Genomic DNA, 24771 nt, shown 5'->3' on the forward strand with positions numbered 1-24771 from the left:
TCCACATTATCTAAGATTATTCGCAATGCCGCTGTCCCTGTGGCCTTATGGATAACTGCCCTCTGCTGTAAGAGACCGGCATTGCGGTGGGCAGCTTTATATTTACAACTAAGGCTGTATCTCTGAAAATATTTTGTCCTTTGAGTTTTAAAGCTCTAAATTTGACTCTGGTTGGGGGGCGATTTGGTGGGAAAGGCAGGTAGACATTCTCTGCTGAATTGCTGTTGACCAATCAAGGGTGATCTATTTGCATGTATTAAATATTCATGAGCAAGAGCCCAAAACCTGTCTTTCTTCAGAGATCGCTAATTCGGTGATCTAAAGCAGGGCTAAATAGAAACACCAGAGCACTTTTTTTTTTTTTTTTTTTTTTTACAAAAAATGGCTCACATGGCATTCATTCATACTAGAGACTACAACTAGACATTTGAAAATGAATTAAAAGAAGATGAAATGAGACTTTTAAAAAGCCATTTTTTGCACTAGTTTAGTCTGTCAACAGAACTACAGCTTTCAGATGGTGTGTGTGTGAGAGAGAGAGAGCACCCAGACTTTGGGATTTTTAAACAGGAAAAGCGCTCCTTAATGTGGCCGAGTGTTTTGTCCTCTGGGGAATCCCCGCTGATGGAGTTAGACTACGACTGCGCTCCATCTGTCTGTCAGACCAGAACTCTTACATCGACAGTTTGGGCAGAAATTGTTTGTTGTTTTGAGAGGAATACTGTTGAAACCATTGTGACTACAGTCTTCGTATAGACCTATATACCTATAGAATAAATAATCTACCACAGTCTTATGAGAGTCTTTTCATTTTATGATAGTGACATAGATAATGTTTGCAGCCAATCAGAGTATTGTGGGTGTGCTGGGGGCGGGCCTTTTGCTGTAGATACACCCACCGACAAACAATTGGACTTTTTTCTAAAGAGCTTGTGAGCTTTAGTTGTTTCAGTGAAATTGCCTGATTTTTTTTTTTTAGAATTGGAAACAGTTAAGCCCTGTATGTGTTGCAATATATTGTAGTTTTTGTTTGCGATACATTACAATATTCGATGTCAAATAGTTATATTTTTATTTAATCATGAGGTCTCTAAACTTCCTTAGCCTCACCTCCGTGCTTCATTATTTCACATGGTGGTGAATAGTAAAGAATATTGGTTGTCAGTTTATGTGAGTCTGACAACAATAAATCCATAATTCCTGGTATTTGCTTATTTAGGAGTATTTTATCCTTTTCAGTAACACAGATGTGAATTATCATAGAGATTTGTTTTATAACAATAACCTGTTCTGATAAAAACGTATTGTGAAATTCCCTGTGGTCCCCACCCCCCCGTGTCTGTGTGTGTATGTGTGTGTGTGTGTGTGTGTGTGTGTGTGTTGTGTGGAGACTGAGGGCTTGTTTTTTGTTCTGATAGAGAGGTGTAGGGGTGTTGGTGTTTGTAGGCTGCAGCTGCAGTGACGCACCTGAACAGGCTCCAGCACGCTCACCTGAGACACCACTCACAATCTCACTCACAATCTCACACACACACACACACACACACACTGATTGACTCATTATCCCTCATTCCATTGGTAGCTCAATCCATAAATATTCCCCAACATATATTTACACAGCTCTGGAAAAAAAGAAGAGAGCACTCAAAAATGATGAATTTCTTTGATTTTACCAAAATGAAAACCTCTGGAATATAATCAAGAGGAAGATGGATGATCACAAGCCATCAAACCAAGCTGAACTGCTTAAATCTTTTATCCAAAAGCAGTGTGTAAGACCGGTGGAGGAGAACATGATACCAAGATGCATGAAAACTGTGATTAAAAACCACCAGAGTTATTCCACCAAATATTGATTTCTGAACTTTATAAATATGAACTATAAACCATTTCTAATTTTCTGCAAATAAATGCTCTTTGGAGAGAGAGAAGAGAGAAGAGAGAGAGAGAAGAGAGAGAGAAGAGAGAGAGAGAGATTTAAGGGAGTTAGGAGAGAGAGAGAGAAAGTGTTGGATTATCTGCTAAATATGTACACAACTGCCACACCCTGAGAAACCAGAGCCCCACCCTACACTAAACCACCCTGCTTATATAATTTTATATATATATTATTGCATAAACTATATGTACATTTATTTCTTATTATTATTATATATTTTTTTCTCACATATTGTAATTTATTTATTATCCTTCAATTTTGTCATAATTTGATTATTATTTTTGTATTTGTTGAATTGTTTGCTTTGGCAACAGTTGTTGTTTACAATTCATGCCAATAAAGCCATTTGAATTTGAAAGGGGAGGAGGGAGGTGATTGAGAATTGTTGAACTGTGTCAGCAGAGACACTCGACCCCACCCATACACTCTCACTCTCACCTGCCAGGTGTGTTAGAGAGAGAGAGAGAGAGAGAGAGAGGGAAGTGAGGTAAGTGTTTTCTGACACCTGACTATTCTCTCTCTCTCTCTGTAGGTATTGTAATATACACTGAGGAGCCTGAGCTACAGTCTCTCATTAGAGTGAATGTACAGCTCTGGATAAATTAAGAGACCACTTCAGTTTCTGAATCAGTTTCTCTGGTTTTGCTATTGATATGTTTATGTTTGAGTAAAATGAACATTGTTGTTTAATTCTACAAACTACATACAATATTTTTCCAAAATTCCCCCAAACAATATTGTCATTTATATCATTTATTTGCAAAAAATGAGAAAAGGCTAAAATAACAAAAAAGAAAACAAGTTCATTAAGTGTTCAGAAATCAATATTTGGTGGAATAATCCTGGTTTTAATCACTGTTTTCATGCATCTTGGCATCATGTTCTTCTCCACCAGTCTTACACACTGCTTTTGGATAACTTTATGCTACTTTACTCCTGGTGCAAAAATTCAAGCAGTTCAGTTTGGCGGTTTGATGGCTTGTGATCATCCATCTTCCTCTTGATTATATTCCAGAGGTTTTCAATTTGATAAAAAAAAATATATAATAATTTTTAAGTGGTCTCTTATTTTTTTTCCAGAGCTGTATATTAATAACACTCTAAATGTAAGTATTGTGATATACACTGAGGGATAAATGGGATTCATTGAAGCGTGTCCAACCAAGCAATAGTAAGTGTGAGGAGTCGGACGTTAGTGGACGGAGCCAGGAAATAGGATTTGATGTAAAGTGTGTGTGTATGTATGTGTGTGTGTGTGTGTGTGTAGTTTTAAATAACATTCAGGCCTTAAATAGCTGTTTTGACTCAGATAGTGATGTAAGAAACTTAATTCATTAATTTCTCTCTCTCTCTCTTATCTGACCTTTTTCTCTTTTCATATTCGTTTTCTCTGTTTATCACTGTTGTCTCTCTTTATCTACATTCCATTGAGATCTGGACGCAGCTGCTGTAAAATCACCTGGTGCAGAAGGAATTTATTACATTTAGATTCATGTTTGTGTGTGTGTGCTTGTTGGATTAAATGGCTATGGGGAATTCCATAGCTGACACACACAGACACACACACACACACTCATCTTTCTTTTGCAACTTCAGCGTTAAAACCAAGAGAGGTGTGTGTGTGTGTGTGTGTGTGTGTGTGTGTGTGTGTGTGTGTGTGTGTGTGTGTGTGTGTGTGATTAAATGGATTTTCTCTTCAGAACATCTTTAATCCTGTTAGTCTGCAGTTCTTACTGAGGTTCTGCTCACCGTTCACTTGAGTTTACTTACGTAATTAAAGTGTGGTGACATCATTCCATAATTATTTTATTGCATCATTAGGTATGTATTTAATGACGTCTGTGTTCAGTATGTTCAGGTTACAGATTTTGCTCATCTGATTTCATTCTGTTTGCTTTTATGTTAAAAATGACAAACAGTAAAATTGTGTGTTTTAGTGCTGGGCGGTACGACAAAAAAAGAAAAACATGGTATTTTGCAAGATTCTGACGGTTTCAATGTATATCACAATGTATATTTTTAAATGACTGGGCTTTAATATAGGGTTGTGACTTAAGGTACTGTACTGCACATATAGTATAAAACACCAAGACTTTAAATTAAGGCTTTGATTATTATTGGGTTTATTTTGCCCCACAAAATTACACAATATATGAAGAAATCAGACTTTATTATCAGAAAACAACTGGAGAATGTAAACAATAGACATTGAAAAGAGATACACCAACAACTTTAACACGGTTTCCTTTACAAAATATTACAAATATTTTAAATAGTTAAGTCTGCAGGCTTAGGTTCAGCAACAGTATGTGCTGAAAGAATGAGGTCAGCTGACTACCTGAATAAACTGAATATAGAGCAGGTTATTCCATCAGTGGATACATTTTTTCTTCCCTGATGAACACGGGCATATTCCAAGACGACAATGTCAGGTTTCATGGTGCTGGAATTGTGAAAGAGTTCAGGGTTCCGGGAGCATAAGATCTCCATTGTCATACATGGATTGAGAGAGAGTTCACCACAGAGTCCAGACCTTAACCTCATTGAGAATCTTTGGGATGTGCTGGATGGAGAAGAGAGGCTTTGTGCAGTGGTCAGACTCTACCATCATCAATGCTGCTGCAAGATCTTGGTGAAAAATGAATCCAGCAACACTGGATTGAAATAAATCTTGCGACATTGCAGAAGATTATTGAAACAATGCAACAGTGAACGCGTAAAGCCGCAATCAAAGCTAAAGGCGGTCAAACAAAATATTAGAGTGTGACCTTTTTTTTTTGGGCCAGGCAGTGTATAATAACCTAATAACCTGGCTAACGGCAGTTAAAGACGGAAGCCTTTAGTGGGCGACCCTCGGACACAGGCGTTGAAACCTGCTGAAAGTGTTTCCTGAAAGTACATTGTGTTTAGAGCTCGTTTTCCTTGTTCTAACAGACCTGGTTATGCTCTTGGCTGAGGAGTTCCGTCAGCGGTGAAGAACAACGACTCGTAACATAAAAGTCCCCCCCAAGGACTAGCACTGGGAACCACTGATCTACTCAACAGATGTAGAACATCTGCAAAAAACTCATCTGCGCTCTCGGAGCGGCTTTGTTCAGAATTCCTCAAGAAGCAATCCTGGATTCTGAGTGACTCATGACTAGAATCGGTACAGAATGTCCAGCAGTCAGAATTAAATGTTTGATGTTTACTACCCTCTAATTTTCCTGTCTCTCTTAGCCTTGATTTTCCAAATGGGGACCGTGTCGGGTTGTGTAGGGGTCCAGGGTTTTTTGCGGACAAGTAAAAACTTAGACAGGATCCAAAAGAACGATGCAAAAAAATGTTTTTGAGTACATTGTTGACTTGCAGTGTGGTTTTACTAAGAACTGTCTGTCTTTAGGTTCTGGCTAACTAGGGCATAAAACTTTTTGGGCTATGTCTGATTAGAGAACACTGATTACACTGGCAATACTACAGAACTGCTCATACACAAGATTGAAAAGATCCGTCCTTAGAAAAACACTGGATAGAAAATAGGGGTGGGCGATATGGCTCTAAAATAATATCACGATATTTCAGGGAATTTTTGCAAAACCGATATACTTGGCGATATAGGAAAACAGAAAAATAATTAATTAATTTCAGGAATATAGTATAAGAGTATAACAGCATAATCATAATGTGGCAAAATAAATAATATCGCATCAAATAATATAATGCAGCAAAAAATAAACATAAAACAATTATACAATAAATAAACCTAAAGCTTCACAGTAAATAATAGACTACTTTTAAGACAGAACGTCTCTATTATCACGATTTGTTTTTTTAATATCACGATATTTCTGTGTCACGATATATTGTATACGATATAAAATTGCCTATCCCTACTGGAAAGGTTCTATGTGAAACCATCTTTGGGTCTATAGGGATTTATATATTTCATATATAAGTAAACATTTAAGCACACAGAAAACATATCATATACAGCACCAGAAAAAAAAAGACTTCAAAATTATCAGTTTCTCTGATTTTACTATTAATAGGTTTATGTTTGAGTAAAATGTACATTGTTGTTTATTTTAGACCATTTATTTGCAGATGCTGAGCTTTCTGACCTCATATTCATTTAGAACAGGAGTTTAGAAATTAATATTTTCATGCATTTTGATATGCTTTGTCCACCAGACTTTCACACTGCTTTTGGGTGACCTTATGCCACTAATAGTGAAAAAATCAAGCAGTTCTTTGTTTGGTGGCAACTTTCTTGTGATTTATTCCAGAGGTTTTTGTTTCCGATACGTTGTTTACTACCATAATGTGAGATGCACTTCTAGATGTCATAATTCTGTACATGATTTTACGTAGCTCAAAGAATTTTTGCAACCAGAAGCCAAATATTACCTGTAAATCTCCATCACCGGACGAGATCCCTGGCTGCAGAAAGTTGGAGAACACTGGTCCTACTATAGGGATCTTTATGGAGTCACAGTTGATCATAAGGAAAGGATTTTAACTTGTCAGTTTTAAAATGTGTTTTTATTCCACAGTTCCGTTTCCTTAAATTAGAGCTTCTTCTCTGTTTTAGCTACAGAGCTATCATCATTCTCAACTCTCAACAGATTCAGTCTCTTTATCAATGCGAGGAACATTACTTCTACTTCTATTTCCAAAAGATTTCCTTTTTGAGTTCTTCTTCACACGTAACCCGTGAAAACGCAAAGCGTCCGAATATGGAGCCCTGAGGGACCCCATACCTGCAGTGTTTGTGGGCTCGTGAGTCAGGGTTAGCGTGTTGGTGTTTGATTGGCAGCTGGAAGTTGTGCCAGCTCTTGGCCCTGCAGGTGTGACAAGGGCTGTGAAAGATGTGTAGGAATGTGTGAGCGTTTCGCTTCATGCTCTTCTCGTCTCACGCTGTTCCTACAGCTAATGGTGCTCACATAACAGCCTGCTGACAGGCGCTTTGGCACCGTCTCGGATGAACATTATCAGCACTAACGTTATTGCCCGGTCTGGAACGCTGGTTGGAAATTTGACTTTACACTCATTTCTTCCAAAAAAAGCTCTCGTTATTGCGTGCCGCCTCAGTTTATTCTCTAAGTACTTTAATTGACGTTATGCTTATACTTAGACATTTGGGCCCAGTGGCAACGGCAGCTTAGTGGACCTGGGTTTTGAACCCACAACCCGGTGAACAATAATCCAGAACTGCTTATTTGGCTGCTGCTGAATAAGGTTTAAATGGGACATATTATACTTTTTTTTACAATCTAGAATAGGCAGCTGGGGTATACAAAACATGTTCCTGAAGTTCTTTCAAATTCTGTTGCTGGCCATGGCATTTATACGCTGAGTGTTTACCACACGTAAGTGCTAAACAAACATAAACATAAACAAGCTAGTTCATTTTTAACTGCGATAGAAACAACAAAATGTATTATTTGAAATGTTATCTGCAGACTTGACATGGACAGTAGGTACAGATCCCTCCCTCAGACGAAGTCTAGAGCTAAACCTGCTGTGAACTGTCAGCCATCCAAACAGCTGAGAGAAATATATGATTCCTGACACCAAACACTTGCAACTCTGTTTTGCTTTCACAGAAAAAAGTTTAGTCCACGGCATCCATGATGGCTCCACATATGAATGTAAGTGATAGGACATAGACTGATGACATAGACACGAAAGCCCCATCTGGTCTAAATTTGTGGGTTTCTTTGGTCACCTTGTGCAGCCATGTTGCCAGTGATTTTTCAGAAACCTCTCTTTGGAGGCCATGTAGCCCCAACATTTCGCTTTACCCCTGTATCTCAACAAGAAGCAGGACACCCTATCCCAAGACAGAACACGCAAAACTGAGGGGTAGGGCTAAGTGGTGTGGTTCTTGGTTGTTTGACAGGTGGTCTAGTCATAAAAAAGCAAACCAGCAACTACGGGGTCAGATTAGACTATGTTTTGTTGAGTTGTGGCTTGTAGACCAGACCTTACTATATGCACCAGGGGTGTCCAATTTTTTTTGGGGGGGGGGGGGGGGGCCAGAAGGAGAAATATATTTGAAGTCACGGGCCACATTGTAATAAAACAAATAATGAAATATACCACTTTAAATAATACTTTTTTCCTGGTTATTTCATTAACACACCATTTTACTTGACTTATTATCTTTATCTTTGACAGTGTTGTGTAAACTAAGATTTTTCAAATTGATGTTTAATTTCATGATGTCTCTTAATATAAAACTGCTTAATTACGGCAACTTTTAGACTCTTTGGCCCGTTTTTCTGTGCTAGAAATGCGCACCCTCTCCGCTTTTAGACTCTTTTGCCCCGTTTTTCTGCGCTAGAAATGCGCACCCTCTCCGCTTTTAGACTCTTTGGCCCGTTTTTCTGTGCTAGAAATGCGCACCCTCTCCGCTTTTAGACTCTTTGGCCCGTTTTTCTGCGCTAGAAATGCGCGCCCTCTCCGCTTTTAGACTCTTTGGCCCGTTTTTCTGTGCTAGAAATGCGCACCCTCTCCGCTTTTAGACTCTTTTGCCCCGTTTTTCTGCGTTAGAAATGCGCACCCTCTCCGCTTTTAGACTCTTTTGCCCCGATTTTCTGCGCTAGAAATGCGCACCCTCTTCGCTTTTAGACTCTTTGCCCCGTTTTCTGCGCTAGAAATGCGCACCCTCTCCGCTTTTAGACTCTTTTGCCCCGTTTTTCTGCGCTAGAAATGCGCACCCTCTCCGCTTTTAGACTCTTTTGCCCCGTTTTTCTGTGCTAGAAATGCGCACCCTCTCCGCTTTTAGACTCTTTTGCCCCGTTTTTCTGCGCTAGAAATGCGCACCCTCTCCGCTTTTAGACTCTTTTGCCCCGTTTTTCTGTGCTAGAAATGCGCACCCTCTCCGCTTTTAGACTCTTTGCCCCGTTTTTCTGCGCTAGAAATGCGCACCCTCTCCGCTTTTAGACTCTTTTGCCCCGTTTTTCTGTGCTAGAAATGCGCACCCTCTCCGACTCTTTGGCCCGTTTCTGACACCTAGCGTTCAAACTTTGTATCTCACATTATAAAAACCTGCTTTACAGCGGGCCAGCTTTCACAGATACACATCAGTGAGGACACGTGCCCAGCATGGTGGGCAGCAGTGGTGGCCCAATGCTCTTAACGCTGAGCCACCACTTCCCCAAACTGTCATGGTGTCCCTACATGATCTTTTAACTTTAGGGCAGAAAGTTGCCAGTTACTTCAGTATTCTTTGTGAGGATGTGACACAGACAGCCTTTCACTGTGCCTTTGGGTAACACTGTCCTGCTTCAGCTTATAGTTCGTGCATTGTTATCTAAAGTGAACTCTCGGCTGTGAAAAATCGAAAGTGTAAACTGTGTCTTCACCCATAGTCTAAGGATCTAAGAATCTAAGCACTTCCTCTGTGTGTGTTGCTGCTCTGATTGTGCAATCCTGAAGTTGTGCTGCTGCTGTGTGTTTTTGTAGCTGCTCCGTTGCTAGTCGTAGCGAGGCTTTGTTCGCAGCCGCAGAATCTCTTAAACATGGCTAACACACAACCGAGCAGCAGGAGGAACCTGAGGGAACGGGAGGGAGGGGGTATTTTAAAGATATTTCTTGTAAATTCCACCATCACATTACTTTCGTGTCCTGGATCTGTTTTCGGACATGCCGGCGTTTCTGACTCCTATCAGCGCTCTCTCACTCTGGGTCTCTGTTTCTTTCTCCTGCTCTCTCTGTTCTGAGGTATTTTTGGAAGCTAATGAAAAGAGGAATCTGAACTGTTTGCCCTTAAAAGGGATGTCTGGGTCAGCTGGGTGGAAACTTGCCTGTTATTAATGTCTTTAACGTCTCTCTCTCTCTCTCTCTCTCTCTCTCTCTCTCTCTCTCTCTCTCTCTCTCTCTCCTGCGCTCTTTCTCTCTCCTCCCCCTCTCCCTTTAGTGTGTGTTTTCTTAAGTGGGGCTCAGAACACAGGAATGTTACGGGTTGGAGGGCTGCTAGGGTTGGGCTTCATCTTCAGGGGGCATATTTGGCATTTTTGCAGGAGCGGTTCCAGTCTGCTTGGAGGTGATTGTGTTTTTACCTCCTCTCGAGTGGGAAATGATGCTGGTAACACATAAACATGTCGCGGGTCAGCGTAAGTACGTTCCAGGGATGCCGGCCCTGCGGCAGATAAACATCAACACAATCATGAGCGTCACAGACTTGCAGGAAACTCCTGTGTATCTCTAAATAAATGTACAGTCATGTGGGATTGGGTTTTTGCGAGGAAAACACCAGTCTGTCTGTGTCATCTTTACTATTAATTGTTCCTTTACAATAATGATAATGTTTCAGTTTATTGGATATGTATTATCGGAACCAGTACTGATCTTAGTAAATAAAAATGATTGGTCCATTATCATTTCTGTAATCATCTGTATGCATACTGCAGAATGGACAGGGAACTCCTGGTGGTGCTTCAGTGCAGACTGTAATACACTACAGGAAGTGCAGGAAGCGCTGTATAATGCTCATATGAAACAAACTCTTTCTGATAGACTGTAATACACTACTAAAAGGCAGGAGACGCTCTACAATGCGGCGATTTATAATGCTCTGTAATGTTCATATGATCCAGAAACTCATTCTGACAGACTGTAATACACTTCATTAAGCATAGGGGGCACTCTATAATGCTCCAATGATACACACTCTCAGTCTAACAGACTATACACTACAGAATGTGTTGGGGATGCTCTATATTGGTCTTGTGTTAATAAGTTTCCACATTCTGTAACACAATCTATAGCACAATAGAGCATCTTTTATGTTTTTGTAGTGTATTACAGTCTTTCAGAATGAGTGTGTGAATCATATGCTTGTTTTACAGCATTATAGAGCATACCCTGTGCTTCCTGTAGGGTATTACAGCCTTTCAGAATAAGAGTGTGGATCATATCAACATTATTAAGCATTATAGAGCATCTCCATTTCCTACAGTTTTTATAATGTAATACAATCTGTCAGAATGATTTTCTAAATCAAAGGAGCGTTTTAGGGCGTTATAGAGCACCCCGTACTCCTCCTGTAGTGTATTACAATCTGTCAGAATAAGAGTGTGGATTATATCAACATTATTACGCGTTATAGAGCGTCTCCTACAGTTTTTGTAATGTATTACAATCTGTCAGAATGAGTTTCTGGATCATAGGAGCATGTTTATACTTCTGTGTGCGCGTATCAGCGGCTCCGCGTCGCTCTGCAGTTTAAACCGTAAAGGCGGGAATGTGTGGGCGGGAATGCAAGGCCTTGTGGACCAATCACAGCAACAGCTGTCCATGTTGTGTAGTTACATTTCCAGGGAGGTGCGCATCGAGCTACAGCGTTGGCTATGGCGTAGGGTATGAGAGACACATATGCTGCGGTGTAGGTTCAACGCAGAAGTATAAAGTGGCCTTGATTCCCTGTAATGTTCATATGATCCAGAAATGATGCTCTTTCTGACAGGCTGTAATACAGTACAAAACTTGGATAGGGTGCTCTATAACAGCCTATAATGTTTATATGATCCACACGCTCATTAACATGCTGTGTATTTTCCTGTTGTCTCACCACATTTCCAGATTAAAAGTCGAATGATTCTCTCATGATTCATAGGTCAGTCCTGCCTGCAGGCGCGGCTGTTTTGGCTGCACCTCACCTTGAGACAGACAAAAGCCGGAGTCAGTCAGGGTGACAGATAGCCCTGCTTAACTCAACAAAAAATACTGTGAATTCTTGCACCCATCAGCCATAATATTAAAACTGGTTATGTGAATAGCATCGATGATGATATTATTCCATTGTCACCTGTCATTACAATACGAGTACTCTCTGGAGCAGATAAACAAAGATAAATCAATTGGCACCATTCCTATTAATTTCCCATGCATGGGCTAAAGGGGTATAAAGTCCCCCGATTTTGAGCTCCTGAGCAGTTGGAACTGTGTTCTCTGGAATGATTGCTGGCAATCAAATACTTTTGCGACAAGTTGGGGAAAGTCTAGACCATAGTCTGTGTATAGCTGGACAGAGCATCGTCTCTCAAAAGTGAAGCCACCACAGGTCGGGCGCCCCCTGCTGTTCGGTTTCAGAAAGCTGTGTAAAACCACCCATCGCCATAGGTTTCAATGGCAAAACAGACAAATTTCAATCACGTTTTTTCTAATAAACTATATTTCTACCTCCTTTATTTAAATGCAGCAGCTAGTGTAATATAACCCTCTGCTTATATTGTTAAATTTTTATATCCCCACATAATTTGTTTATTAAAACGTTATTCAGCTCTATTCAAAAAAGGTGTGTAAAAGGTGTAAAAGGGCTGGTTATGGGCGGAACCAATAACAGACTGTCAGCTCCGCACCTCTCCCTTCTGCAGCCTGTGACCTCGAGGCAGCCCTCAGGGGCGGGGTTATTTAAATGAGTAGGCTGTCTCTCCACAGTCTTTCTCTCTCCTCTGGTCTCTACTGCGCAGACTCGGGTATCAGGATCGCCAACATGGCGGAAGATTTTGGCTTCAATTTCATTGAATGAATGGGAACGGCGACACGGCGTCCATCTTTTTTTTACAGTCTCTGGTCTAGACCAAGGTTCTTGTGTTTATTACAGTGTCATCACCTACTTTGGCTGTGTCTCCATATGCTTGGCATTGATTGATTGCATTATGTATTGGCAGTGCATGTATTCAAATCTGTAAAAATCAGGTGTTGTGGCAAATTCTGCCTCCCTGCCAGAATCCGACTCTCTTTTTTCGAGTCCGGGCATGTCATGCAGCAGAATAAGAATTAGAATAATAAGAATAACACATTCCACTCTCATTCCTTTCATTTCTCTGTATAAATAAAGACTAATCTACAGTTACAGTAGATACGGGAGTAACCAGCGCAAGAGTTTTGCGCTCATTTTGCGGAGTCAGTTTTCTAACTCAGAAAGTCTGCAGACGAACTGAACCATGGTTTAGTTGAGTCACACTTAGTCCACTGCGTTTGGTTGGACTATTTTGATCCAGAATGTTGTTTGCAGCTCCTTTCACACATGAAAACACACAAAAAAAAAATCAAAGGTCTAGACCAGGGGTATCCAAACTACGGCCCGCGGGCCATTTGCGGCCCGTTTCCTTTTTTGGAGCGGCCCGCAAGGTATTTTAGAAATAGAATGAAAGTTGGACCGTTGTCAAGCAGGTTTTTATAATGTGAGATTCAAAGTTTGAACGCTAGGTGTCAGAAACGGGCCAAAGAGTCTAAAAGCGGAGAGGGTGCGCATTTCTAGCGCAGAGAAACGGGCCAAAGAGTCTAAAAGCGGAGAGGGTGCGCATTTCTAGCGCAGAAAAACGGGCCAAAGAGTCTAAAAGCGGAGAGGGTGCGCATTTCTAGCACAGAGAAACAGGCCAAAGAGTCTAAAAGCGGAGAGGGTGTGTATTTCTAGCGCAGAAAAATGGGGCAAAGAGTCTAAAAGCGGAGAGAGTGCGCATTTCTAGCACAGAAAAACGGGCCAAAGAGTCTAAAAGTTGCCGTAATTAAGGAGTTTAATATTAAGAGACATCATGAAATTAAACATCAATTAGAAAAATCTTAGTTTGCACAACACTGTCAAAGATAAAGATAGTAAGCCAAGTAAAATGGTGTGTAAATGAAAGTAATCAGGAAAAAAGTATTATTTAAAGTGGTATATTTCATTATTTGTTTTATTACAGAGTGGCCCGTGACTTCAAATATATTTCTCCTCCTGCCCAACAAAAAATGTTTGGACACCCCTGGTCTAGACCAAACAGGTGAATATCACCTCAGCTATCACAGCAATGTTCCACAGCAAAAATCTTGAAAAAAGCTATAAAGTGCAGGTTTTGTACAGTTGATAGAGTTACTCCAAAAAAAGCAGGATAAACTCTGATGTGAAGCAAACTGCAGATGTTGTGGGGTGTTTCCTGTATGCAGTGTTGAGAACCTACCAAACGTCTTCCAAGAAAGGACAACGGGTGACCCGGTGACAAGGTCATGGATGCCCGAGGCTCACTGTATCTGGCTTGTGCAGTATTTGTGTTTGTGTGCTTGTATGTGTGTGTGTGTGTTTCCTCTCATGCCATCCAGATGGCTTTAAAAAGAACAGCTTCTCTCTTACCTTATAAGGACTAAAAACAGTTTGCCGCCCCCTCGCTCTCTCTTTTACACACACACACACACACACACACACACACACAGACAGAGAGTTTAAAGATTAAAGAGTGTGTTCTGACTGCAGTACACACAAATACTCAGTGTTTACTGTATGTCCACTTACCGGCCAGCATATTAACAACACCTGCCTCGTTACAGATGATTGATCTGTGTGTGTGTGTGTGTTGCAGGTTGATGGATGGTGGAGTTTTGACTGAACAGAATTGATGTTCTGTTGGAGGACAGTGTGCTGTGTTTCCCGTTCATCAGGACCAGTGTGTTCCTCTGCTTTAATCAGACTTTCGTCTGGGTTCAGACCTCACCAGCTATCATACACACGCCACTGAATTCTTGCTGTCTGCTCACGTCACTGTCAGGTGTGTGTGTGTGTGTGTGTGTGTGTGTACATATTGCTAGTCATGTCTGGGAACTCCTTCCTTAAACAGTTTCACTGCATTGGGAATTGGGGTCACAGTCAGGCATTTGGTATTATGGCCGCTGACATCACAGCAGGGGGCGTGGCTTTCGGGTGCCTAGCTAGGATTTTAGCAGCTGTTCTTTTTTTCAGTTCAGGTCAGGTTTGAGTTCATCACTAAGAAGAGATACTGAAAAAACCTTCTGCCCCAAACATTTTAAATGAATTCAGAAACCTGACTTTAACCTTTGAACACAGAAACCTAAAAAATACCTGTTTCATATTTTTATTTTCATTTTATTTAAAGTATGTCCATTTTATTTGTATTTTTCAGTAAAGTGCTTTTGGGAAAAATACTACTTAAATAATAGACTTTTTTATAAACCCTGGGGAGGCAGGTTTTGAGTAGAACGCAATCTGGAAAATTGCTGTATGACCTTGATATTGGGCTAATTGGACACAATTTGGCCAAGTTGGGTTTACTCACTTATGTTCTTTTATTGCCAGTGGTTTAGACATTAATGGCAGTGTGTAGAGTTATTTTGAGGGCACAGCAAATTTACACTGTTATACAAACTGTACACTAGCTGCTTTACATTGTATCAAAGTATCATATCTTCAGTGTTTCCCATGAAAAGGTGTGAGGGATGAAATGAAGTACACCAGACTTGAGAATTCTGAACTGAATTTGAAGTCTGAGATAAGAATATGATCTAAAGTTAAATTCAATTTAGAAATAAAATGTAATTTCTGAACTTAAATCAGTACTAAATTTTGGACTTAAATCTAGATTTTAAATTTAAATCTGAAATTAAAATTGCTAGTCTGAGTGGAAGTTTCACAGAACATCTAAATCATACTTTTTTCAAAAAGATTTCAAATTACCATATTTTTCACACTATAAGGCACACTTGAAATCTTTTAATTTTCTCAATAATTGTCAGTGCACCTTATAATCCGGTGTGTCTTATTTATAAATTTTACCTGTCAGGGTGTAAGTAGCAGTAAAGCCACTCCACTGAAGTACAGTATTATACAGGAGTTTCTGGATTAGTATTAGAATAAGCCGCACTAGGTGCTTTCCCTTTCGCCGTTCAGATGTAAGTATTATCAGCCTGTAGCCTGTTGCTAACCCTGGCTAGCAATGATGGAGCAGGATTAGCATTAGCTGCTGACCGCGCTAAGCGCTAGGTCTTTCACCTTTCAGAGATGAGTATATCAGATTGTAGCCTGCTGCTAACCCCGACTAGCACTGCTGGAGCAGCTTTAGCATTAGCCGCTAACCACACTAAGTGCTAGCTCTTTCGACGCTCAGAGGTGAGAATATCAGACTGTAGCCTGTGTGTTTACGGTGTTAAATAAGAAATACGGTAGTTTCAGGTCAGAAGTGAATACCAGTCAGCTTTTACTTTTTATTTTGGTAATTCAGTGATTTAAACTGAAAAAAAGCCAACTTGTTTATTTAGAAAAAACAGTTGCATCACAAATGTGTACTACATACTAATACTACAAGAACTGTCTACACTGTGTACTACATACTCACAAACTTAGTATAAGTAATTAGTACACAATTGGGACACACCCAACCCGTCCTCATGCCGTGTGTTTGTGTATATATATATATGTGTGTGTGCGTGTGGTAATAGGGCGTGTGATATGATATTGTACATGCTGCAGGTTGATGGCCTCAGTACAATAAGAACCGGTTCTTCCGGAGTGTGTAATGAGTTTGTATTATTCAGCATTCCTGCAGATCCTGTCTCTCTGAATTCAGAGCAGCACACAACAAAAATCCTAGGATGCAGAATTCTTAGTTTTCGGCAGTAAAAGTCGCAATTCTCCAGCACAGAATTAATAGCATCGTTAATCTGGCTGTCTGCACAGCTAGCATGTAAGCACAATATTAGGTTATTGCTTTAAATTTGTAATCTGTCCAAATCTCGTAATTCCTTGTGTTTGTTTGTGATATCGGAAATTAATTAATCCAGGAATTCTGATTGATCGAGCTGTTCTGATTTGCTGCTGTCAGCACCAGAGGAAGACTGTCTAAAGGCTTACTTTTGTTGTAATACTAGAGTCCTGTGTGTGTGTGGGTGTGTGTGTGTGTTGGTGTTCCTTAAGATACTGTGGAAATTCAGACATTCTCGGACAGAATGAGGGTTTCCCAGATGGAGCAGGGAATTCTGCGGTCAGAAAAGTGTGTGTGTGTAGTATGACTCTTAAGGATTTTTATTCTTCAGAGCTGTGGGTGGAATGATCAGCTAAGTAATGTGTGTGTGTGTGTGTGTGTGTGTGTGTGTGTGTGTATGTGTGCAGGATGAAGGACAGAGTCTGAGCGAGTGATTCTGAGAGATGAGTTTTTTTTTTTACTGTAAGTGCAATATTACCCTGCTCACTATCTGTGTGTGTGACTGTGTGTGAGTGTGTGTCTTTGTGCGTGTGTGAGTGTGTGTCTGTGTGTGTTTCTATGTGTGTTTCTGCGTGAGAAAGACAAGAGAGCCAATGTCCTGTGACTGAGAGAGATTGAGTATGTGTGAGAGTCACAGGACATTTCCTCTGTCTTTCTTTCTGTTTGTGTGTGTCTTTCTTTGTGTGTGTGTGTCTTTCTGTGTGTGTGTCTTTCTGTGTGTGTGTCTTTCTGTGTGTGTGTCTTTCTGTGTGTGTGTCTTTCTGTGTGTGTGTCTGTCTGTGTGTGTGTCTGTCTGTGTGTGTGTGTGTGTGTGTGTGTGTGTGTTTTCTCTCTGAATCCTTTGTGCGCTTTCCGGTCTGCACTACACTCCAAACTGCACTTCCTTACACACACACACACACACATGCATTGGTTTTAATACATTAGTGGCAGTGATGGTATAGTTACTTTGAAAAAGTGATCCGATTACTGATTACTGATTACTGATTACTCCTTTAAAAAGTAACTTAGTTACTTTATGGATTACTTGATTTTAAAAGTAACTAAGTTACTTTACAAGTTACTTTATTAGTTACTTTCAGCAGCTGCAGACACCACCTCCTGCCGCCTTAACATAAACATTATAACCAGTTTTGCCAATACTCCCTTTACTGGAAAATGCATTTTTAACAGCAACAATTTATCTCTGTTAAGTTGAACTATTTTCTTAAAAAAATAAGTTTTTTTTTTTTTATAAAAATAAGAAAATTAACTTAACATAAATATTTTTTTATAAAAAATAAAATACGGTCTTTCTTGATTTTACTAAACATAAATACTTGTTTTTATAAAAAATATATAAAATAAAGAAAGTCTTTCTTGACCTGACATATTTAACACTGTAAAACTGAACATTGAACTTGTTGTTCTCTGCAGGGCAGCAAGGAGTGGTTTTATAAAACAGAACCGTGTATATGGTCTAGACCAGGGATCACATATATGCGGACTGCGGTCCGGGTCCGGACCCAGACGTTGTCCAATACGGACCCATACCGGACCCAACTACTGAGAAGGATTTAATTCTGACAGTGTTCATTTAAAGCACCGGAACTTTTCTTGTCTTTTCTTGCGCCACAGTGAACTTCCAATCACGTGTGGTGTAAAATCTTCAAACGCTCTCCTCTGCCAATCAAATTTGTGGCAGACCGCTGCCCTGGCTAGTGAATTGGGACGCGGCCGCAAAAAAAAACGCCTTTATAAAGAGATTGGGAGCCCGACAACTGGCGGAAAACGAAAACGGGCGGAAACTAAAGACACGCCGAGCGCGAGAGAGAGAGACAGGGGAGAGAGCGAGATTGGGTGTGTGATTGGGGAAGAGCGGAGGGGGAATGGGTAAGGGAGCGGTGTGTGTGTGTGGTGGAGAGAGAGAGAGAGTAACGCACAGTGACTTAAATAAGTAACTTTAATCTGATTACTGGATTGGAAATAGTAACGCGTTAGATTACTCGTTACTGAAAAAAAGGGTCAGATTAGAGTCATCACTGATTAGTGGGAACCATCCCTGATTGTTGAATCAGTTTGCCAGAGTAACACTATGGAATAACACACGTTTAACTTTTTTTTCTGAAAAATAATCTTTTCGATTCTCCCTAAAAGTAAACTCACATGGTTGAAGAACAAAGTATTGGAATGGTTTGGATTGGCTGGAAGCATTGATTGGTGGACAAATGAAAGAACTGATGGATTGGAAGAGCTTATGGATGGATAACTTGAGGCATGTGTAAGGAATAATAGATGGAGTACTGTAAAGATTGGTGGAGGAAAAGAAGCATTATTTGACAGGAGAATTGAAGCATTGATAGTGGGAGGAATGATGCATTAATGAACTTGGAAATTAAAGAATTGATTGAGTAAGGACGGCGGAGTGTTGAATATATTGACTGGAGGAGTTGATGGTTGGATGTACTGAAAGGATTGATGGAGGGAGGACTGAAAACATCAGGCTTTCTGTTATTAGACTGCATTGCTGCTTGTGTTGGTCATGTGTCATCTTGGCAATGAGATCAACTGTAGCAGATTAAATCATTAAGAGCCATAATGACACACACACACACACACACACTAGCTCTTCTAAATGTTATGCTACCTTAGCTGATACCTTTCAGTCCTACGTCATCATTACCCCACACCTGTTTACACAGTACAGTCTGTAGCCACACACACACTCACTAACACACACCACAGGCCTGCAGAAACACAACACTTCTGCAGCCCTTTCCCTAAATGGGCTGAAAGATGGAGAGAGGAGGAAACGGCGAGCTGAACAGTCTGGGTTTGAGTTTCCTGGAAAAAGCAAAAAAGTAGCACAAGAATCAATTTACTCTCCCTCTCTCTCCCACTTTCTCTCCCTCGTAAAGAATGAAATCGCTCAGAACGCACGTCCAGACTGATGTCAAGTGCAGAGGAAGTGTGTGTGTGTGTGTGTATATATATATGTGTGTATATGTGTGTGTGAGGGGACAGAATGTTCAGGATGCCAGAGGCTGGGTGAATGCGGTAAGGCAGTAATGATATGGTGCATGATTGTAGAGAGAGTGTAAAGGGGAGCAAACTTCTCTTCAGGACTTTTTTAAAGCAGTAATATGGCCAAAATCAATCAATCCCCCTCATCCCAGCCCCTCTACCCTAAAAGCAGTCAGTCAGCCAGAACATGTCTGGTGTCAGAATTTTCCATTCCACTTTAAATGGTGCAGACAATACATTCTGAAAGGCCTAGATTCTTCATTCCACCTTAAATAGTTACAGCAGTTACAGCAGTTATTACACATTACACGATTCTAATGCTTGTTCCATCTTTAAAAAGTCCAGACGTTGCACTCTGTATCCTCAGAATTTAACATTCCACCTTAAATTGTGCAGCAGTTACTGTCTGAAATGTTTGAATTGCTGTACCATCTACCTTAAATGGTCCTGGAGTTATGTTCTGTATCCTCAGAATTTGCCATTCCACCTTAAATAGTGCATTGTTTATACATCGGAATCTCTGAACAGTCAATTTCATCACTCCAAGTTGTGTTCTGGAGCATCAGTGTTTTCTGTTCTACCTTAAAATGTTCAAAAAGAAGGCATAAAAAATTTCCAATTCCACCTTAAACTATACAGTTATAATCTTAAACCACTGCATTTTCTAATACACTTTCAATAGCAGTTTTTTTTATTCTGCCGCCTCAGAACTTCCACCTTCATTCCACCTCAAAAGATGCAGCAGTTGCATTCCAAAGCCTCATAATTTTGAGATCCTGGTGTAAATGATCATGCATTTAGCTTGAATATCCCTGTAATGCAATTTTGTTCCCCAGAGCCTCAAGATTTTATGTTTCATCTTAAACTGTGCAATAGTTGTACTCTGGAGCCTCAGAATTTATGGTTCCACCTTAAATTCTAAAGCAATTGGATTTTAAACCCTGCAAATTTAACTGTTCTCCTGTTAAATAGTGCAGCAGTTATACCCTGGAACTGTTTTCTGGAGTTGTCTTCTACCTTAATTGGTCCAGATTTTGCCTTCTGGAGCATCTGACTGTTCTGTTCCACTTTAAATGGTGCAGAAATCATACTCACAGTTTTGGAATTTTCCCTTTAACCAAAATGGTGCTGCAATTAAATTCTTGAACCCCTGAATTCTCCATTTGCCCTAAATGGTGCAGCAGTTATGCTCTGGAACTCCAGAATTCCATTCCACATTAAATGGTGCATTGGTTTAATTGGAATTTCTGAAATGTCTGTTCCACCTTAAATTATTCTTTCTGGTTCATTCTGAAGAGTCAGAATTTGCTGTTCCTCCTTAAATGGTCATCCTTTAATGGAATGTAATTTCACTCTTTAGGGTCTAAGAATCTTCCTGTTGCACCTTAAATTGTGTAATAGGTGCACTCTGGAGCCTCTGTATTTTATTTTTTCACCTTAAATGGTGAAGCAGTTAAGGTGGAATGTAAGATCCTAACTCCTGGTGTGTTAGTGTATGTGTAATCTGAGTGCTTGACTATGATTTTGTGGGTGTGTGAACAGTGGGGTGTGTTTCTGTTCATTGTGAGTGATCATTCATGTGTGTGTATCTCCATTCCTCACTAATGAAGATCAAGCATCACACTCATTACTTCCAGTGTGTGATGAAGTCTGGTTCAGTTTACTGATTCAGTTCATTTGAACTGACTCTAAATCTTGATTCGCTGATTCATTTCTGTACTCTGATGCAGTCAGTCAGATTAATAGGGGAGTTTGAAGGGAAGTGTGCTAACATGTTTCTGTTACTAACTGTAGACAAGTATATTACTTTTCAGAAAAAAATAAGAGACCACTTCAGTTTCTGAATCAGCTTCTCTGATTTTGCTATTTATAGGTGAATGTTTGAGTAAAATTAACATTGTTTTTTTATTCTATAAACTACAGACATTTCTCCCAAATTCCAAATAAAAATGTTGTAATTCAGAGCAATTATTTTCAGAAAATGAGAAATGGCTGAAATAACAAAAAAGATGTAGAGCTTTCAGACCCCAAATAATGCAGAGAAAACAAATTTATATTCCTAAAGTTTTAAGAGTTCAGAAATCAATATTTAGTGGAATAACCCTGTTTTTTTTAATCACAGTTTTCATGCATCTTGGCATCATGTTCTCCTCCACCAGTCTTACACACTGCTTTGGATAACTTTATGCCTGCTCTTCTGGTGCAAATATTCAAGCAGTTCAGTTTGGTTTGATGGCTTGTGATCATCCATCTTCCTCTTGATTATATTCTAGATGTTTTCAATTTGGTAAAATCAAGGAAACTTTAGATTTTTAATTGGTCTCTTTTTTTTTTTTTCAAGAGCTGTATATTGTTTTGCTTAGTATTATTTGTATAGAATAACCGGGATTGGCCCAAGCTCTCTTGGGACCCAAAATGGATTAAGAGCTTGACAATGAATGAATGAATGAACAAATAAACCAGAAAAGTTTTCTGACAGTAGAAGTCAGTACCATCTGACACAGAGTAACATATTTAGTTCATAAATTGACCTTCAAATTGATGAATCTAATAATAAACATAAGTATAGAAAATGTTGCATTTTGTTTATCATTATATAAGTCATTATATATAAAGGGATTTACTACCATAGGTACAGTGGAATCAGCATATAGCTAGAATTTTAGGGTAATTATAGGGTAAGATTTGATTCTAATAGCAAAGGTGTCCCCCAATGTGAAACCCACTCATACACCCTTAGTCACTGCTTTCCTATAGAGGTTATGTAGCTGTTTGTGAGTCAGACACCTTAAAACAGCTTAACTTACTTATTAGAAGATGCATACTGATACTTTTAGATTATTATTTATTTATTTATACTCAATTGAGCCTTTAGCACAGATGCTAACATAGAATAGTTTAATACAGTAAATCTGGTAGGTTAAGAGCCTGCCATTGTATGTGTGTGTGTGTGTGTGTGTGTGTGTGTGTGTGTGTGTGTGTGTGTGTGTGTGTGTGTGTGTGTGTGTGTGTGCGCGTGCGTGCGTGCGTGCGTGCGTGCGTGCGTGCGTGCGTGCGTGTGTGTGTGCGTGTGCGTGTGCGTGTGTGTGTGGCATGGCCACCCTGCCAGCTCAGCTTTAGCATGCTTGGCTAGCTGTGTGAGGCTTGGCCTGTGTTTCTGTGGAATGTGTGTGAAGCTGCATTTCGCTAAGCTGCACTCCAGACCTTCAGCCTGATGACATAATGACAATAAACCTCCACCCGTTACTGCTGCACCCGCCCCCACCACCCAGCTCTGGATTACTGACAGAGAAAGATGATAGTTGCGTTACAGTGTGAATGTGTGTGCGTGTGTGTGTGTGTGTGTGTGTGTGATACTGATGTAACCGAATATGAACCTATTGTTGTGAATCCAGACAGACAGTTGTGAACCTATATTTTAATGCCCATATTTAATTATGATGCTAATGTAGCCACATTCTAATTAAAGTTTATACCCCACCAATTAGCACTGAAACTACGAGGCTAATGTAGCTAACAAGCAATGGGAGCTTTTACCTAAACAATTAGCACTGAAGCTATGAGGCTAATGTTGCTAACAAGCAAAGGGAGCTTTTACCTAAACAATTAGCACTGTATTTATGAGGCTGATGTTGCTAACAAGCAATGGAGGCTAATACCCCACCCATTAACACTGGAGCTATGAGGCTAATGTAGCTAACAAGTAATAGAAGCTTGTATCCCACCAATTGGTACTGGAACTATGATGCTAATGTTGCTAACAAACAATGGAAGCTTTACCTAAACAATTAGCACTGGAGCTATGATGCTAGTGTAGCTAAAAACTAATGGATGCTTTTTCCTGAACAATTAACACTGGAGGTATGAGGCTAAGGTAGCTAACAAGCAATAGAAGCTTTTACCTGAACAATTAGCAATGGAGCTGTGAGGCTAACGTAGTTAACAAGCAATAGAAGCTTTAACCTGAACAATTAGCAATGGAGCTATGAGGCTAATGCAGCTAACAAGCAATGGAAGCTTTTACCTGAACAATTAGCACTGAAGCTATGAGGCTAATGTAGCTAACAAGTAATATTAGCGTATTCCCCTACAATGCGCTCTTTGCACAACTACTTCCGCATTCTCATCAGTGCTCGTTATGGCAGTATTATCAGCTGGTGTTTACAAGAGCTTCTAAAAATTAACCTCAACGTCAAGGAGACCAGTAAAGCCTACCACTAGAAAACTAGAGAAAGGCTTTAAACTATATGCCTATAAACTATATCATACCTACACACTACAAAGTTTTTTTTCTTATATTTTACGTTAGCCCACATAGCTCAGCATTAGCTAGTATAGCTAACTAGCTTGCTAGGTGCATTATTGATAGTTAGTTTCTCCTGTTATCAAATGGAAGTCTAATAAAATGCTAGTAATAATAATAACGCAAACTATAATAATCATTATAAAAATAATTAGACAAATGCTGGCTATAATAATAATAATAATAATAATAATAATAATAATAATAATAATAATAATAATAATAATAATAATAAAAATAGTACAATTTATAATAATATATAGCTATAATAATAATAATAATAATAATAATAATAATAATAATAATGCTAGCTATAATAATAATAATATCAAGCTATACTAATAATAAAAACGCTAGCTATATTAGTAAAAAATAAGAATACAAATGCTAGCTATAATATTTTAATAATATTATTAATAATAATAATAATAATAATAATAATAATAATTAGCTATTATAATAATAATAACAACAATAATAATAATAATATCTCGCTATAATAATAATAATAATAAAAATGCTAGCTGGTGGATCATTCAGGCAAGTACGCTGATCTCCTCTCCCAAATACATGGAGCCTGGGTGCTGTAACGTTAATTATTCCATTTAAAAAGCAGTGGCACTGCATGCTTTGCCAGTCGTCTCCAAGCTTCTGACGTTTCTGGTTTAACCAGGTAGTCTGGTATGAAATGTTTGCTACAGACCTTTAATACGGCGAAATGGTAAAGTGGTCCCGACTAATGTTCATTAGGCACTGTTTATTAGATTTATTAGCTTAAAGCTTCCTTAAAACTTAGCAGACGCCGTGCAAAAAGGAACACAACAGTGCTGAAAACGGCTTGAAAACTTCACGCTGGATACTCATTTTGACCTCTCGCTAGTAAAAAATGTACGTTTTGCCTATACAGGCGAATGTAAACAATACAACCGGAAACGTCCGAGCCGCATTATTTGAAAACGGAAATGCGTCAGAGCCGTGAGTGCAAGGAGCCCATTAGGAACGAAGCTATGAGGCTAGTGTAGCTAACAAGGAACGAAAGCTTTTGCCTCAAAAATTAGCGCTGGAGC

General features: G+C 39.5%; 1 protein-coding gene across 2 annotated transcripts in view; it reads left to right on the forward strand.

The window, feature by feature from the left end:
• Positions 1–24771, forward strand: part of luzp1 (leucine zipper protein 1) — a 56403-nt gene that overhangs the window by 10869 nt on the left and 20763 nt on the right. The window contains exon 2 of one of the 2 annotated variants that reach the window (XM_007258927.4): positions 14266–14451. The exons of the other annotated variant lie outside the window; for it this stretch is intronic. The gene's annotated coding sequence lies outside the window, so the exon portion shown is untranslated. The remainder of the gene's footprint in view (positions 1–14265; positions 14452–24771) is intronic. 2 annotated transcript variants of the gene reach the window in all.

This window comes from Astyanax mexicanus, chromosome 14, assembly GCF_023375975.1.
Source record: "Astyanax mexicanus isolate ESR-SI-001 chromosome 14, AstMex3_surface, whole genome shotgun sequence".
Classification (NCBI taxonomy): domain Eukaryota; kingdom Metazoa; phylum Chordata; class Actinopteri; order Characiformes; family Acestrorhamphidae; genus Astyanax; species Astyanax mexicanus.